Raw genomic sequence first — 16786 nt, 5'->3', positions numbered from 1 at the left:
ATGCTAGTTAGCATAATAGGTATGCTAACTGTTGGAATTAGGGTTGCAGAGAAACACACACAGCTTGGAGAAGACGAAGGAAGCTCAAGGCACACAATAGAGAGTGTATTACTTAGTGTGCAATGGAAAGATAGATAGCCCTAGAGTGATGGGCGTATATACAATGCACGGGGGGAAAAACCTCCTAAAGAGGGAAAAAATGCCCCGGCGGTCCTAGTGTGTTCACACACATCACTACCACATGTATATGGTAACAAATCCCCCCTGGAGTGATGCGGTGAATGAGAGCTGGCACATGAGTAAAGGGAAGTGCCATGCCCTGAGGACAGGATCAGTCCACAAAGGGGAGTAAGCCCAAAGCTTTGCGGAAAGCTTCAAGCTTCTCACGAGACAATGCCTTTGTGAAAAGATCTGCAAGGTTGTCCTGTGTTGGCACATAAGCCAAGCTGATCTCTCCTGCTGAGAGCCTCTCCCTGACATAGTGGTAATGCACCTCAATGTGCTTTGTGTGAGCATGAAAAACTGGGTTCCTCGCAACTGCCAATGCGCTCTGACTGTCAGTGTAGATAGTGTTGGCAGTGTCCTGTCCAACACCCAAGTCAGCCATAAGGTGTCTGAGCCATACACACTCAACCGTAGCTGTGAAGACTTCCCTGTACTCAGCCTCACAACTCGAAGTGGCCACAGTAGGTTGCTTCTTGCTCAACCATGATATACATGAACTGCCAAGCATGAAACAAAAACCACTTGTGGACACTCGCGTGTCAAAACAACCAGCCCAATCTGAGTCCGAAAAAGCATGTAAGTCTGGCGGCAATGATCCCCCCTTGGGATAAAACAAGCCAAGATGTAAAGTTCCACTAAGGTAGCGGAAAATCCTCTTGACAGCTTGCCAATGCTTAGACCCTGGGCTATGCATAAATCTGCTGACCTGCGAGACTGCAAACTGAATATCTGGCCTCGTGTTGCATACATAAATGAGGCAGCCAACAGCAGTTTGGTAAAGAGTGACATCAGCAGGATCGCCAGCATCATGTAGACTCAACTTCAAACCTGTTTCCATGGGAGTGGCAATAGGTTTGCAATCCTCAAGTCCAAACTTACATAGCAATCTCTCTATGTAACTTTTCTGACACAAGGCAATACCACCATCACACTGCTTAAACTGTATACCCAAGTAATGATGCAACAGCCCCAAATCTTTCATCTTGAAAGTAGCATTCAAATCAGCCTTAAATTCAGCAATATGTCTCTCATTTGGTCCAGTGATCAGCAAATCATCAACATAAAGAACCACAATGAGAAATACATCATCCTCACGCTTTACATACAATGTGCTTTCTGTTGGACTGTTACGAAAGCCTCATTTAACCAAATGAGTTTCAGCTTTCTCATACCAAGCACGAGGAGATTGCTTCAACCCATACAAAGCCTTCTTACATTTGCACACTTTGTCCTCTTGTCCTTTTATGGAAAAACCGCGAGGCTGCGTTACATAAACTTCCTCAAATATGTCACCATTCAAGAAAGCAGTAACAATGTCTGATTGATGTACATCCCAACCAAAATGAGCTGCCAATGCACATAGAAAACGCACAGTAGTCATACGACAAGTGGGAGCAAAAGTCTCTTCATAATCTATGCCTTTTTGTTGTGCATAACCCTTTGCAACAAGTCGAGCCTTATGGCGATCGATCTCACCATCCGGCTTGCGTTTCAACTTGTAAACCCACTTCGTACCAATGGCCTTTTTGCTAGGAGGCAAATCACATAAAGTCCATGTGTCATTCTCTATAAGTGCATCATATTCTGATTTCATGGCAGCAATCCAATTTTCTGAATTCTGTGCTTCATTAAAAGACAGAGGCTCCTCAACATCATGTAAACTAGACACAGCCAAAGCATAACAATCTGATGCATAAGATGCATGGCGAGAGCCTAAACGAGTACGACTAGATAAAGGTGCATCCAATTTACTATCACGCAAAGTGTGCACCAGCCATTTTGGCATACCTCTAGCCTGCTCATTTTCAGCCCTTTCCTCATCAAGTACATCATGTACATCTGCATCAGTAATAGGCTGTTCTAAAACATTTTCAGAAACCCCCATAGGCTGTACATTTTCCTCATTGGAACTTACATTCGTATTTCTACCACTGAAAAGAGGCAACAAAGTGTCATAAATGTCCTGTGAGCTTACATTACTGTCTCTAGTACATGACAGCAAGGGCTGAACAGAATCTTCCACAAACACTACATCCCGTGAAACCAGAATACGTTTTGTTTGCGGATGATACAACCTATAACCTTTGCTTTCAGCACTATAACCAACAAAAATACATTTGACAGCCTTATCATCCAATTTTCTGCGCTGCACTTGTGGCACCAAAGCATATGCCAAACAGCCAAAAACACGCATGTGCTCAATAGAAGGTTTTCTATCATGCCATGCTTCATATGGAGTAATAGACTACAAAGCTTTCGTAGGACACCTGTTAAGTACATAAGTGGCACACATGATGGCCTCAAGCCAAAAAGAATGCGGCAAAGCTTGACTTTTGACCATACATCGTGCCATTTCCGTTAGTGACCTGTTTTTCCTCTCAGCAACACCATTTTGCTGAGGTGTATAAGGCACTGTACATTGGTGTTTTATCCCACGACTAGCCAGAAATGCATTAAATTCATGAGACATATACTCCCCCCCTCGATCGGAACGGAGGGTGTCCATAGTACATTTTGAGACATTTTCAGCCATAGCCAAAAATTGTTTGAAGCACATAAAAACTTCGGACTTCTCTTTAAGCGGAAATACCCATGCATGCCTGGAGTAATCATCAATGAATGTCACGAAGTACAGGTAATTGCCCAAGGACGGAGTTTGCATGGGCCCACAAACATCACTATGCACAAGCTGCAACCTGCATGTGGCCCTAACTAAACCATCCTTTGGAAACTTAGAATGCTGCATTTTACCCAGAATACAGCCTTCACAAACATGTTTGACAGGTGCTTCAAGAGGCGGCAAAGAAGCAACCATATCAGATTTCTGCAAACGCAGCAAACTGGCAAAATTCAGATGACCAAAACGTGCATGCCAAAGTTTTGCATCTGAAATAGCCCTTGAATCTGCAACAGCATTTGCAAAATTTTGTCCACACTTGTCATACAAAGTGAGCTTATACAGCCCACGGCACAAAAGCCCAGATGCAACAATTTCATCACCAAAACTGAGATCATGAACTGTACATCTGTCATCCACAAATTTGACTACAAGTCCAAGTCTAGCAAGTGCGAATACAGACAAGAGATTCTTCTTGATCCCAGGTACATAAAGTGCATCAACAAGTGTGAAGGAACTGCCATTAGCAGCAGTGAGCACAATCTTTCCAACTCCCTGAACTGGATAAGAGGCGTTGTTGGCACAAGTGACTGAATTCCCATGAGGGACAGACTCGAGAGAGGTAAACAATTCACGATGTGAGGTAATGTGCTTTGTAGCACCACTGTCGAAATACCACACATGTGAATCTGCAGCAACTGACAAGCATGCATCATGGACAGCAGGATTGTAAGTGCACTCTGCGCTAAAAGCCCATTCTGTATCAACATCAGCATCACAATCTCCTTTCACAGAAGACTCAACAATGGCTGCATTTGTAGTGGAACCAGCATTTGCAGTGGAACCACCCTCTTTCTTCTTAGCCTCTTTGGCCTTCAACTTAGGACACGACTTGATCAAGTGATCATTGGCTTTACAATAATGGCAACGCATTTTCTTTTTGCCCTTATCACCAGAATTGCCAGACGAAGTGCTGCCAGCAGAAGCATTAGGAACAGAATTTTTGCCACTCGCAGCAGAACCATAAGAAGTGGCTGCATTACTGTTACCACCCTTTCTTTGAGAAGCAATAAAAGCCTGTTCAACTGCACGCTGCCTAGTCCTGTTTTTTCTAGAAAGTGACTCTTGCAACAGCAATGTGCATAATGCATCAAACTTGACAACTTCAGGATTTCCTTGGGTCATCAGTCTCCAAGTACTAGCAAAAGTCTGGTAGGAATCTGGTAAGGCATCAAGAACAGTCTGCACAAGGGAACTGTCCGAAATGACTTCACCTGCAGAAATGAGTTGCTCATTGATATCCTTGACACTAGCAATGAAAGTGTCCATATCATCTTCCTCATGCATAATCTTCGACTCTAGCTCTTTACGCAGCAAAGCAATTTTAGCCTCATTGCGGCTTGCATAAAGACCTGCTAGAATATCCCAAGCCTGTTTTGTAGATTTTGCTGAACGGATGTGAGGAATAATGGTGCGCTTCACAGACAACGCAATCAATGCATGAGCCTGCGCATCCTTAACATCCCAACGAGCTTGTTCTACCGTAGGCAAAACAACTCTAACAGCTGCAATCCTTGCAGCAAGACCTGCAACATCCTCAACATCGCCTACATCTTCAGAACCAGGACGTACATCAATGCCCTGCACAATGTTCCAGACACCTTTTGACACAAGAACATGTTGCATCATATAAGCCCACATAGGGTAGTTGTCCCCATCCAACCTGTCCTCAGCAGCAAACATCTTGAACACATCTGTGTTGTTGTTGTCAGCCATGGTAAATGCTGCACCTGATGTGAAAACTGCCCGAAAATAGGAGAAATGGAGCGGGAACAACTTGTGCTATATAGCACAAACCGTAGAAGACTATAAGGCACCTGTTATGCAAAAAACGGCACTGACAGAAAATCTGCACAAAATGACTAAATAGCCTGTGCAGTACTGCCCGTAGTGGAAACGGAGGCCGAAATGAGCCCAAATCAAAATTCTGAGCAGACTAAGCTCTTTGAGCTTTCCCAAAATATTTGTCAACCTGCGAACGCTCGCCAAAGCTCACTGAAATCGGAGAAAGTGAGCAGGCGTGTGCTGGAGCAGCTGGCGACTAAGCCCGGGAGGACGTGACCTGCTCTGATACCAATTGTTGGAATTAGGGTTGCAGAGAAACACACACGGCTTGGAGAAGACGAAGGAAGCTCAAGGCACACAATAGAGAGTGTATTACTTAGTGTGCAATGGAAAGATAGATAGCCCTAGAGTGATGGGCGTATATACAATGCATGGGGGAAAAAACCTCCTAAAGAGGGAAAAAATGCCCCGGCGGTCCTAGTGTGTTCACACACATCACTACCACATGTATATGGTAACACTAACTAGCATAAAGGGTGTTATAGTAGCTTACATATTGTGCTAGACAGCATACTTATCATGCTAAACAGCATACCCAGCACACTAGGAGTGAGACTATGCTAACTAGCACACATGCTAGGTGGCATACATAGCATAACATATTGTGATAACTAGCATGCTCTGTATGCTAGGTAGATTACTAGCATGCTAGAATGCATAAGTTATGGCGCAAGTATGTCATTGATCACCTGAGACTCATCCAGGAGGTGCACAGGGTGTTTTATGTAGCTTTTCCTTCCCACTCTCTTTCGACAAACATCCTTCTTGTTGGGTGAAACACGAGTCTCCTCTGTCCAAAATGTGTAGACCAATTCCTTAATTTCATCTATGATAGGGCTATGATGGTGTTGATTGTGACATTCAGCCAATGAAAACAGTCGATCATTGACACCAGACTTCACCTATCGTGATTTTTCTTTGAACAAGCTGTGACGGTCGACTTTTAGGACCCTGGAGAATTTGGCAATAGGCATGTTTTCCTTTGAATTTATCATCATTTGCAATGTTGCATTCTTCAAAAACAGCTCCTCGTTAGAAGTTGGCTGCTTGACGATAGCTAGTGTGTTGCGGACATTGGAGACAATTGCACTCTACGCAGCAGCCTCCTCCTCTAAAGACTGATCACGGATTGCCCGAACAAGCGGATGTTGAGCAACAAGATTCCAAATTTCACACTTTGCTTCTTTGTTGAGACCTTCAGTCCTGCTCTTGAAAACTTTCACAATCTCGAAGGAAATTTTCCTTTTCTCCTCATCGTTGACCACATGATGTCCTCGTTTAGTTGTCATCTGTCGGTGCTCCAGCTGTTTACGCTTTCTTTTTGTCTCATATTTCCTGATAATAGAAAGAGCTGGATGCTGGTAATTGTGATTCATTTCCTGTAATGGCTCCCTTCTGCCTCCATTTCTAGTGGCAATAATGTTGTCTGCTGGTTTTCCATATCTGCAAGTCTGCTAAGCTTTGACAACTCAACTTCGAGGCAAGAAGCAATGCGAGAGAGAGAGAGAGAGAGAGAGAGAGAGAGAGAGAGAGAGAGAGAGAGAGAGAGAGAGAGAGGAGAGAGAGAGAGAGAGAGAGAGAGAGAGGGGGGGGGGGGGGGGGGGGGGGGGGGGGGGGGGGGGGGGGGGGGGGGGAGGGAGGGAGTAGGAACAGGGCAAACTGTAAACTAGTCTGAGAGTGAGACAGAGAGGGAGTCTGCGCCGAGAGAGAGAGAGAGAGAGAGAGAGAGAGAGAGAGAGAGAGAGAGAGAGAGAGAGAACAGAGGCCACACCCCACGTCGTCGTCGTAACTGAAAACAGAGGCCACACCCCATATGGGAGGGAACAAATAATATATCTTATGGTTATTAAAATTTCAAACTTCACTTGCTCTTTGGTTTTGAATAGATGCTAACAAGCACCTCTTACTAGCATTTTCCGGGACACCAAAAAGCATGACAAGTTAACATGCTTATACCCACCGCAGCTTATGCACAAATGATGCTAAATCCTTTTGGTTGGTGGGTGAATCCTTAAGCAACAAATCCTTAACTTTCTCTGGGTCGGCTTTGATTCCATTTTGGAAAACCATATGTCCTAGAAAATGGACTCTGGCATGAGCAAACTTACACTTCTTTGGGTTGAGTTGCCTACCCTCTTGTTGAAGCCTTTCAAAACTCAACCTTAGCTTCTCCAAATGTGTGAACCTGGAGCTATAACATCCAATCTCATTCATGAAAACTCGAATGAACTTACTCGAATGAACTCAAATGTGTAGGGACCAAACACTCTATTCATCCATCCTTGGAAGGTAGCATATGCATTAACTAGCCCAAAAGGCATTCTTTTGTACGCAAAACAACCCCAAGGAGTAATGAAGGTCGTCTTCAATCGGTCTTCAATCGCTATCAAGATCTGAAAGTAGTCAAAAACTCCATCCATGATTGAGTAACGTTCATGACCTACAACCTGATTGAGGATTTCATCTAGGAAGGGTAGTGGATAATGATTCCCTTTTGTGGCAGCATTCAAAGGTTTGAAATCAACACATATCCTAAATCTTCCGTTCTTCTTGGGTACAATAACAATTGGAGAGACCCATTCGGACTCCTCCACTTGAAAGATGAAATCTGCTTCCAAAAGCTTTGTCACCTCTTCATGAAGTGCCTTCTCATGAATGACCCCCAACCTCCTAAGCTTTTGAACCTTTGTCTTGGCACCTTCTTTTAAATTGATTCTATGCTTGACTCCTTTATCTCCTTGCAGCTCTGTATATTCAGTGGTGAATAGCTTTGGAAACTCCATGAACATGTCTTCATACTCCTTTTTTTATTTCTCTGTCAAGTCCTCTCCTAGCATGCTCCTTGCGTTCACTTTGGCAAGCTCTACAATTGCTTTTGGAATATCCTTATCCTCCTTGACCTTCACATCATGCATCAATGCTTCCTTTTCGTCACTTATCCCAAAAAGATCGGGACATAATTGCATCAAGCCTTCCTCTACACTTTTTGTTGATGTTGTAGACGAAGCATCACTATCGTATGATGTAGTTTCTGTTGAATCTGTATCTTGCATCTCAAATAGGGGCTATGTACAGATCTCATGTGTCTTCATGTTGTAGACAATGGTCCTTCCTTTCTCTTGGTTGGGGATGGTGATCAAGCCCGTACCCCAATCCTTCATAGCAGCAAGAGTTATAAGCCAAGGCCTCCCTAAGAGTTAGCATGAACATCTTGCTGCAAACCTCTCAATTTTGTCGTCGCTTCTGTTGTGGTTAGTTTCTTTTCGAACCTGTCAAAAATTGCCTGCTTCACCTGCTCCCATGTTTTCTTTTTGTCTTCCCCTAAACCTTCAAACCACTCCCAAGCTTCTCCTTTGAGTGCAAGAGTAAATACATGAAGCTTTGCTTCGTCATTCACAATGTGCATACCAAGTGTATGCCACTCAAAGTTCACAATCCATTCCTTCACATCCTCCTTCCGTGTGAACACTGGCTAACTATATGCCATCCCTTTGAAAGTGCTTCTCCCTTGCGTGAGTAATTCTACAAAAGTTGAAGTCTTGCACCTCAACCAAACCACCACTTTTTTTCAAAGAAGCTCAAACTTCACAGCAAAACAGCTTCACCTGGGTGCACAACCAGCAAATTTTCGCTCCCCAGCAGGATCGCCAAAGGATGATGGAGCAAAAGACGTTGTTCGCACACTCACACACCCAGAAAACTCAGCACCACACAAGGAATTTTCTTAAATTCCAACCCACACACACCACCACTCAAGAGCTCAATAAAAACACTACCCACAAGCTCAATTCAAACTCCAAACACCTCGACCTACAAGCCCTTGCCTGCCCGTAGACACTACAAGGTGAGTCGAGTCAATCAACACTTGAAATCACACTTGATGGTGAACAAAATATACAAGAAAAACCATCAAAAACTCAAAAACTCAAAAACTCCAGCAAAAAAATACATCTCTCAAACCATTGCAAAGCCTTCACCAAACTCCACTCTGTTTTACTCTTTGGAGTAGCGCCAACCCTAATGGCACCAATACAGGGTCACACAGTCTTGCAGAAAGCCGCACCTTCTTCCCTCAATTCCTCGCACACACACATCCATGGAAACATAAAAACTTCCATAGACTCTCCCGAGTGCAAAATTGAAGAGATAAATCTCTCATTCACTCCTCCACACACTCGAAAACAGGACGCGAACGCGACGGGACTGCACTAGACCACCTGTAGGAACCCTACCTACTTCCCTACACAGAGAGGTGAAAGTGCCAAGAATTGGATTCAAAAACACTCCCTCAGCTGGAACACTCACGGCACCATGATTGATGTGGAAAATTAAAGTCTTTTCACACCAATTTTTATCATTTTTTGACCTTTTTTTACCAAGTTTTGGCCAGTTTTGACCCCCGACGGGCACTTTTCATGGAAAAAACCCCAAACGGACTCCAAAATTCACCAAATTTTGTACGCTCAATCCTTGATACCCAGATCACTTTGCCACATCCCCACATTCTATTTTTGATAACTTCTAGCGCGGTGCACGTATCACCACAGATCAAGCACCGTAAATAGACATTTACTGCATGTTCCAAACTTCTCGAGCGGGATGAGAGTACCCACACTTGCTGCTTGCATTATTTACATCTAGAAAGCTCAAAAACATTCTCTAGAGCCAAAAGAGGGTACCAAGAACCATATCCAAGGCCCCGATACCCTATTCAGGCATATACATGTGCTCAACTGCTAGCACACGAACTTGACTATTCACAATGTGTACACGTTGCATCTTTTTTAGAACTTGAAACCACTTTTCAAGTCTCCCAAATGCATGTATTTACATCGTTTTATACATATGACCATGCATATAGGCACTACTTTGTACATACCAAAAGTGGTTTATCAACGTCTTTCTAATGTTGTGCCTGTCGCTAATGATTTTACTGCTAATTTTCATGATGGTTATACAAGTGTGCATTTTTCCATTAAACATTCGCAAGAACTTTACACTAAGCATGCTAAAAAGAACCACAAGGCACATTAATTTAAGGAAGGAGATTACGTTATGCTTTGCATTGAAAAACAAAGGATGTAGATAGTAATGTTTTTGTTAAAATTGCTCCTTGTTTTTATGGTCCATTCAAAATTTCTGTTGTGACCAATGATGTTTCATTTTTTTTAGACTTACCTTTACATTGGAACATTCAAAATGCATTTCAAATTAGTCTTTTAAGACTTTTCAGAGGACCCCTAACTACACATTGCCTTTATGAGGATCTACCTTTACTTGTGGACCAACAAGAACAAATCATCCCTACACAAATAGTTGATCACAAGACCATCATCACACGTAGTGGCATGGTTTATAACTACTATCTTTTATCTTTCAAAGGCCACCCTATATAGAATGCCAAGTGGATGCATGAAAAGTTTTTCTACAACTTCCAGACCTTCTCCACACTTTCCATTGCTCATGGTCCAGTTGATTCTCTATTGAGAAACTAAGAAAAGTTGCTATCCCTGGTGGGAGAGATGTTACGAGACTGAGAACCCTCCTGTTGTATGTGGTTAACTACAATTGGGATAGGTGGCATAATGGTTAATTATGTGTTGTCTATTTGATTTTACTAATAGGGAGTTGATGATTATTTGTAGATTGGAATTCTAAAAATTGACAAGGAGGCACTGGCAAATAATAACCCTCTCAGCCATTTTACCTTTGCACAATATTTTAGACTTTTTATTCAATAAGCCATTATGGCTACTTGTAAATAGCTCTAGTGACAACTCACCCTTATGGGACATGCAATAAGTGATGTGCTCCACTCAAGTACAAAAGTGGACTAGATGTAAAAGAGGGGCCTCCAATTTTGGCACCCCAGAAACTCAAATAATATAATAAATACCAAAATCCACAAGAAGGGGTACCGTGGGGTTTGAGGCTAGAATTTTATGCCATTCACTTGCAAGATTCTCTGCTCTTCTCTCTTAGACTATGCAAATCATGATGTGTACCCTCTAATCATGTCTACATCTCTTACAATATCTTACACTATGTCTTTGTCAAATCTATTCTCTTTGTGTGTGTGTGTGTGTGTGTGTGTGAGTGTGTGTGTGTGTGTGTGTGTGTGTGTGTGTGTGTGTGTGTGTGTGTGTGTGTGTGTGTGTACTTGGATTTGGGAGAGAAGGTGACAAGTTGATGGTGATGTTTGTGAGGAATTGTTGAATTGTCTAAGCATTCGGCCTCCCTCTCTTCCAGCATTACTGTCATAGTAACCTTGGGATTCCAATAGTCATTTACAAATCCAATGTAACATATCCTTGCATTTCTTGGGTCGAGTGAAGTGTTACTTGTAAGATTTCTATTTTGAACAAAATTGAGGATTGAAAGTGGTCATTAATGAAGCAAGTTTTCAAGAAGATAATAGCAAAAAAAAATTATTGCATAAATCATAGCTAAACATTCTCCCTTTGTAGTGGTGTACTTCCTTTTCTCATCATTCAATTGGCAACTGGAAAAGTTAATTGGGTAGTCCAAACTGTGTTCTCATGGTTGAGTCATAACACACCCAATACCAAAGTTTGATGCATCAATATGCACATGGAAAATAACATCCCATTTAGGTGCTCTTAAAATTGGGGCACTTGCTATGTCTTTCTTCAATAGTACCATGCTTAGGACCGTATATATGCCAAGTCACGATTTTTTACCCCACAAGTAGGTCCACCCTACCATATAGGGTCCTTTACTAAGTGTTAGGCAGAACCTCAATCATTATTTTTAGCTTTTTAAAGCAACATTCATTATGTATTGCAAGAGGATACATTCTTTTAATGATTAAACAAACCATGTCTATGCAAGACCGTATGTATACATCGACAAAAAACTCTACATTTGAAAGGGAATCACAAAACCAAAGCCACATATACCAAACGGGTGCACTTCTTCATGCTTTTGATTCCTCAATCAATTGAAAGCATTTCCTAAAGGTGAGTAAACCATCAATTCCGTAGACACAACTAGCTCAGTAGAAGTTGCCATTCAAGTAACATTACAGTATATGCATGAGAAATAATACCATAACATCAAATGAATCACACTACACAATACGGACAGTCATCCATAACACTTCCATAAATCACCTGAGCTTGAGTCGGAGCAGCCAACTCCACAATAGCCTTCTTCTCCTTGCCTTTTGCCATATAGCCGACCACTTAACACTACACCCTTGCGGGAAACAACCCTCACAACCCCAATGTACACAAGTACACAAACACTCACAGTACCAATGCTAAGTGAGCATGGAAGCTCACCTTTATAGGGTTGGGAGCCAGTGGCCATATTCCTTTACAGCAGTGAGGCGATCCTAGCATCAAGATGAAGATGATATAGTAGTGCCCCCTATTCAGTGGCCACCTTCTTTCATAGCATTGAGGCGGGCCAAGCTTCAATGGGTAGAAGATACATCATCACCGTCATGTATAGAGAGAGGAAGAGAGAGAGAGGGGGTGGGGGGGGGGGGGGGGGGGGGGGGGGGGGGGGGGGGGGGAGAAAGGGGGAGAAAGAGGGCATTTAGATAGCATAGTAGTGCAGACCCGCTAGGGGGGAACAGTGAAATTATCCAGAATAGGACAGAAAAGACAGAGCTACGCAATCCGCCTCTCCCCATTACCCTAGTTTAGCTACTAAGGGTTAGGTGCCATTTAAGGTACCTCCTAAAAAAGTCACCTACTGAATTTAATACAGTTATTCACCCAAGGTTCCCCAGGCCAATTAATCCCCAGTTAATAATACCATGGGGATAGAAACACTCTACTTCAAGCAATGTGTGTGTGTGTGTGTGTGTGTGTGTGTGTGTGTGTGTGTGTGTGTGTGTGTGTGTGTGTGTGTGTACTTGGATTTGGGAGAGAAGGTGACAAGTTGATCGTGATGTTTGTGAGGAATCCGGTCTCCCCTTCTCCTAGCATTACTGTCATAGTAACCTTGGGCTTCCAATAGTCATTTACAAATCCAATGTAGCATATCCTTGCATTTCTTGGGTCGAGTGAAGTGTTTCTTGCAAGGCTTATATTTTGAACAAGATTGAGGATCGAAAGTGGTCATTAACAAAGCAAGCTTTCAAGAAGATAATAGCAAAATTTCTTTACTGCATAAATCATAGCTAAACCTTATTGCTTGTAGTGATGTACTTCCTTTCATCATCATTCAATTGGAAATTGGAAAATTTAATTGGGTAGTCCAAACTGTGTTCTCATGGTTGAGTCAGAACACACCCAATATCAAAGTTTGATGCATCAATATGCACATGGAAGATAACATCACAGTTAGGTTCTCTTAAAATTGGGGCACTCACTATGGATTTCTTGAATAGTTCATAGGCCTTATCACACTCTTCAGTCTATTTAAATTCAATGAGAATCTTGTATAAGGGACAAGCTATCTCCCCAAAAAATAGAATAAACCATCAATAATAATTGACATGTCCCATGAATCTTTGAACTCCCATATAGTTGGTGGGTGGTGTCAATTCTAAAATTACTTTAATTTTTCCTTTATCAATGGAGATACCATTCTTGGACAATATATGCCCTAAAATAACTCCATGCTTGACCCAAAACTGGCATTTGAAAGGATTCAATGAGATACGATATAACCTGTACTTTTCAAACACCTTTCGTAGACATGATAGATTTTCTTTCCAATAAGAATAAACACAAAGGTTATCTAAAAAGCTTCACAAAACTCCCTTAAATATTCTCTAAAATCAGTGTTTATTAATCTTTGAAGCGTAGAAGTGTCGGGGGATATGTGTTCGAAACGTGAGCTGGGCGTCGGGCGTCGGGCCTCTGGCTGTGAGAGGTGTGAAAGACAAAGAATAGCAGACATTGAAAGCTCTGGAAATGACCGTGATCATCAATTAAATGAACAATGCTTTGAGTACAACTTCTTAGCCAAGGCGGACTATTAACAACACCGTCACTTGGATCATCTGATAACTAGGGGTTTAACCTCCTATTTTACAGGATAAATTGGGCCGTTAACAACATCGGGACTTAGCAAGATGTTTAATCGATCTCTAGCTAATGACGGTGATGTTAATTCTCTCTTGTTGCTTTATCTACTTCAATTGCCCTTTGATTCTGCAAATGTTAATTTTGTTCACTACCTCAATCTTCATGCTTCAATTATTGTCAAACATTCAACAGTTTCTTGCTTTGTGTGTTTTGCACTGCCTTAATTGTCGTTCTCAAGTTTCAACTTTCTCCTGCTCTTCAATTACCATCCGACGCTTTCAAAGCTCCCTCTGCTGCTCTGAATTTCTTTTCTTTCTTGCTCCTCAAGGTCAAGAGAAAGCTTACCTTTGAAGCCTTCAAGATCGAGAGAGAGAATGAGAAAGATCCTCAAGAATCACCCCTCCCTTGCTTACCCTCTCTGATTCCTCCCCTCTATACTTAAGAGAGAGATATTGAGAGCTTCAAACTCCGAGCTTGGGTTGAGAGAGAGAGAGAGAGAGAGAGTCTCCTCCTAGCTTCTCCCCCTTTACCTCCTTGTCTTGCCCCTTTTTTTTTATCTTCCTCCTCCTTGAATACCTTTCCTCCCTTTGTCTCTTTTCTTATGTCCGAGAGCGAGAGAAAGAAAGTGTGACTTCTCCTTGGTCATGCGAATTCCTTCCTTGTCTTGTCCAAGAAAGAGAGAGAGAGAGAGAGAGAGAGAGAGAGAGAGAGAGAGAGAAAGAGAGAGTGTGGGTACTTTTCCTTGCTTAAGCACGAGACTCCCTTCTTCATGCACGAAAGAGAGAGAGATTGTGTTTGCTTTCTTCCCTTGCTCATCTAAGAATGAGAGAGAGAGCGTGTCTTCTTTTTCTTTTGATAGCAAGATCGAGGGAGAGCCTCTCCTTCCTAGCTCAAGCACAGGATCTTGTTCTCTCTTCTTCCCTCTTCAATCACCACAAAACTCTTCATGTCTTCTTCTCGTAAGCCCCTTCTCACGTTCATGCCCTTGGTAGCTTCATCCTCCCATATGAGGCTCCTTTTTCTTCTCTTCCCTGCTTTCCGACTCCTCGCTCCCCTCTTCTCAAGCTTATGTGCGAGAGCAAGACAGAGAGCCTCTCCTTGCTTTCATGCTTAACTCCGAGAGTGAGAGAGAGAGGTGGAGATTACATGCCAGTCTTTTCCCTCCTGCCTCCTTGTCAAATACCCTTTCTCCTCTCTTCGATTCCTCTTTGAGTAAGGGAGAGAGAGAGAGAGAGAGAGAGAGAGAGAGAGAGAGAGAGAGAGAGAGAGAGATAGAGAGAGAGAGAGATCCTCCTCCTTGAGGTCGAGAGCGAGGTCAAGAGAAAGAGAGAGGGATCCTCCTCCTTGAGGTCGAGAGCGAGGTCGATAGCAAGAGATTGCGAGCCCCTTCTTCCTCTCCTCAAGCTCTCCCCGCTTTCCTTTTATGCCTCTCATGCAAAGAGATTGGCAGCCCTCCCTACTACAGCTGGTTGTCTTCCTCTCCCACCACATATCCCTCTACACTCTTAAAATAGGCCCCTTCCCCCCCCCCCCCCCCCCCAAGCAACGATGGTGTCGTCGCTGCTAGGTGGGAAGCAACTTGATGATGTGGCAGTCGACGTACAAAGCTGCTTCAAACCCGTCGAGAGCGAGGCCAAATAATGGCGCCATGATGTGCTAAGAAAATTTCCCTTCTGGTGCGAGCTCAACCAAGTGCTCTCCGGCTCTGCGCAAGTGCTCCTTGCTCTCATCACGCTATCGCTATGCCTACACGCTGTCTCTCCCTTTTTCTCTCCCCCTTCACACAAAATAGGCTTTATTTTCTTCAATGGACGGCCTTACTTAAGCTAATGGGCGGCCTTTATTATATTGGGCAGCCACCTTTTGAGGTTATGGGCAGGCGTAGCCCTTGTAGTGGCCCACATTTGGTTACATGTCGATCAAGGCAATGATAGGCACTCTTTAGCTCTTAACTAACAATATCATCGTGAACTTTGTTTCCCTATCAGTGTATTCGGCCCTCAAGATGCAAGTACAGGTGATTGGATTCACCGAAAGGCATTCCCTTCGCACTCGGTGAAAATAGACCAGAGCTCCTGTCTCATCTGAGTTTTGTTGCCCGTATCAACATCTCGTATAATGCCACATGCCTTTAAGATTCTCCGGAAGGCATCCCCTTTGCACTCAATGAAAATAGCCTAGAGATCCTTACCGCAACCATGTCGGGCATTCCCCACAATCATTGCATTCGAAGAGACGACATTTTGGACACGAAACTCTTCAAAAACCTTATGTGCTTTCGTACAAGCACCACATTTAACATATTTAACTTCCAAAGCAAGTGCATTCATTAGCCGTCTGGCATGCAACTTAATTCAAGCATTGCCAAGTGCGGCATCGGTTTTCGGCATTTCTTGATTGAAACTCAAAATTCCCAGATGGCACACCAACCGAGCGGACGAGACTAGTACGAAACTGGCCCCGGTGAATCTTTAACAGCCGATATCTTGGCAACCGAAACTCCGATCGCTGATCTGAAAAGACCAACGCGCTCCACAAAGTGAGCACTTCAGGCCCATGCATTCATTTTATTTTTTCCCCTCAACTGCAATTGCTCAATCCGGTACAGATCTGCAGTTGACTCAAACTTCAAACTGTCATAACTTCTTCACCGTAGCTCCAATTGACAAGCCGTTAGGACACGCCAGTAGAGCAATTCAAGCACTATAGTTCTAGATCTTAAACTCCCATCTGTGCTAACTTCAAGCATACTCCTTTTTAGCATCATTAAGGCATTTGTTGTCTTTTTAAAGCCGTATCTAGCATACATTAATCATAAAACTTGGCCTGTTACCAAGCTCTCATCACTACTCAATAAATGTGAAGGCTTCAAAGAAGCTTAACTTGCATTTCTTTGCTCTCAATAGGGTATATGAATCCACATTTGATAAGCTTTTGAGTTCTTTCTCTAAACAATATTTTCATACTTAGGACTCATTGGGTAGGGTCTTTGTTGGATTGGCTTAGGAGTGCTAATCATTGGAATTGTATGTTG

The sequence above is a fragment of the Adiantum capillus-veneris genome, chromosome 27 (assembly GCF_014529385.1).
Source record: "Adiantum capillus-veneris isolate H3 chromosome 27, ASM1452938v2, whole genome shotgun sequence".
In the NCBI taxonomy this organism is placed as follows: Eukaryota; Viridiplantae; Streptophyta; class Polypodiopsida; order Polypodiales; family Pteridaceae; genus Adiantum; species Adiantum capillus-veneris.
This window is presented reverse-complemented; position numbering follows the sequence as displayed.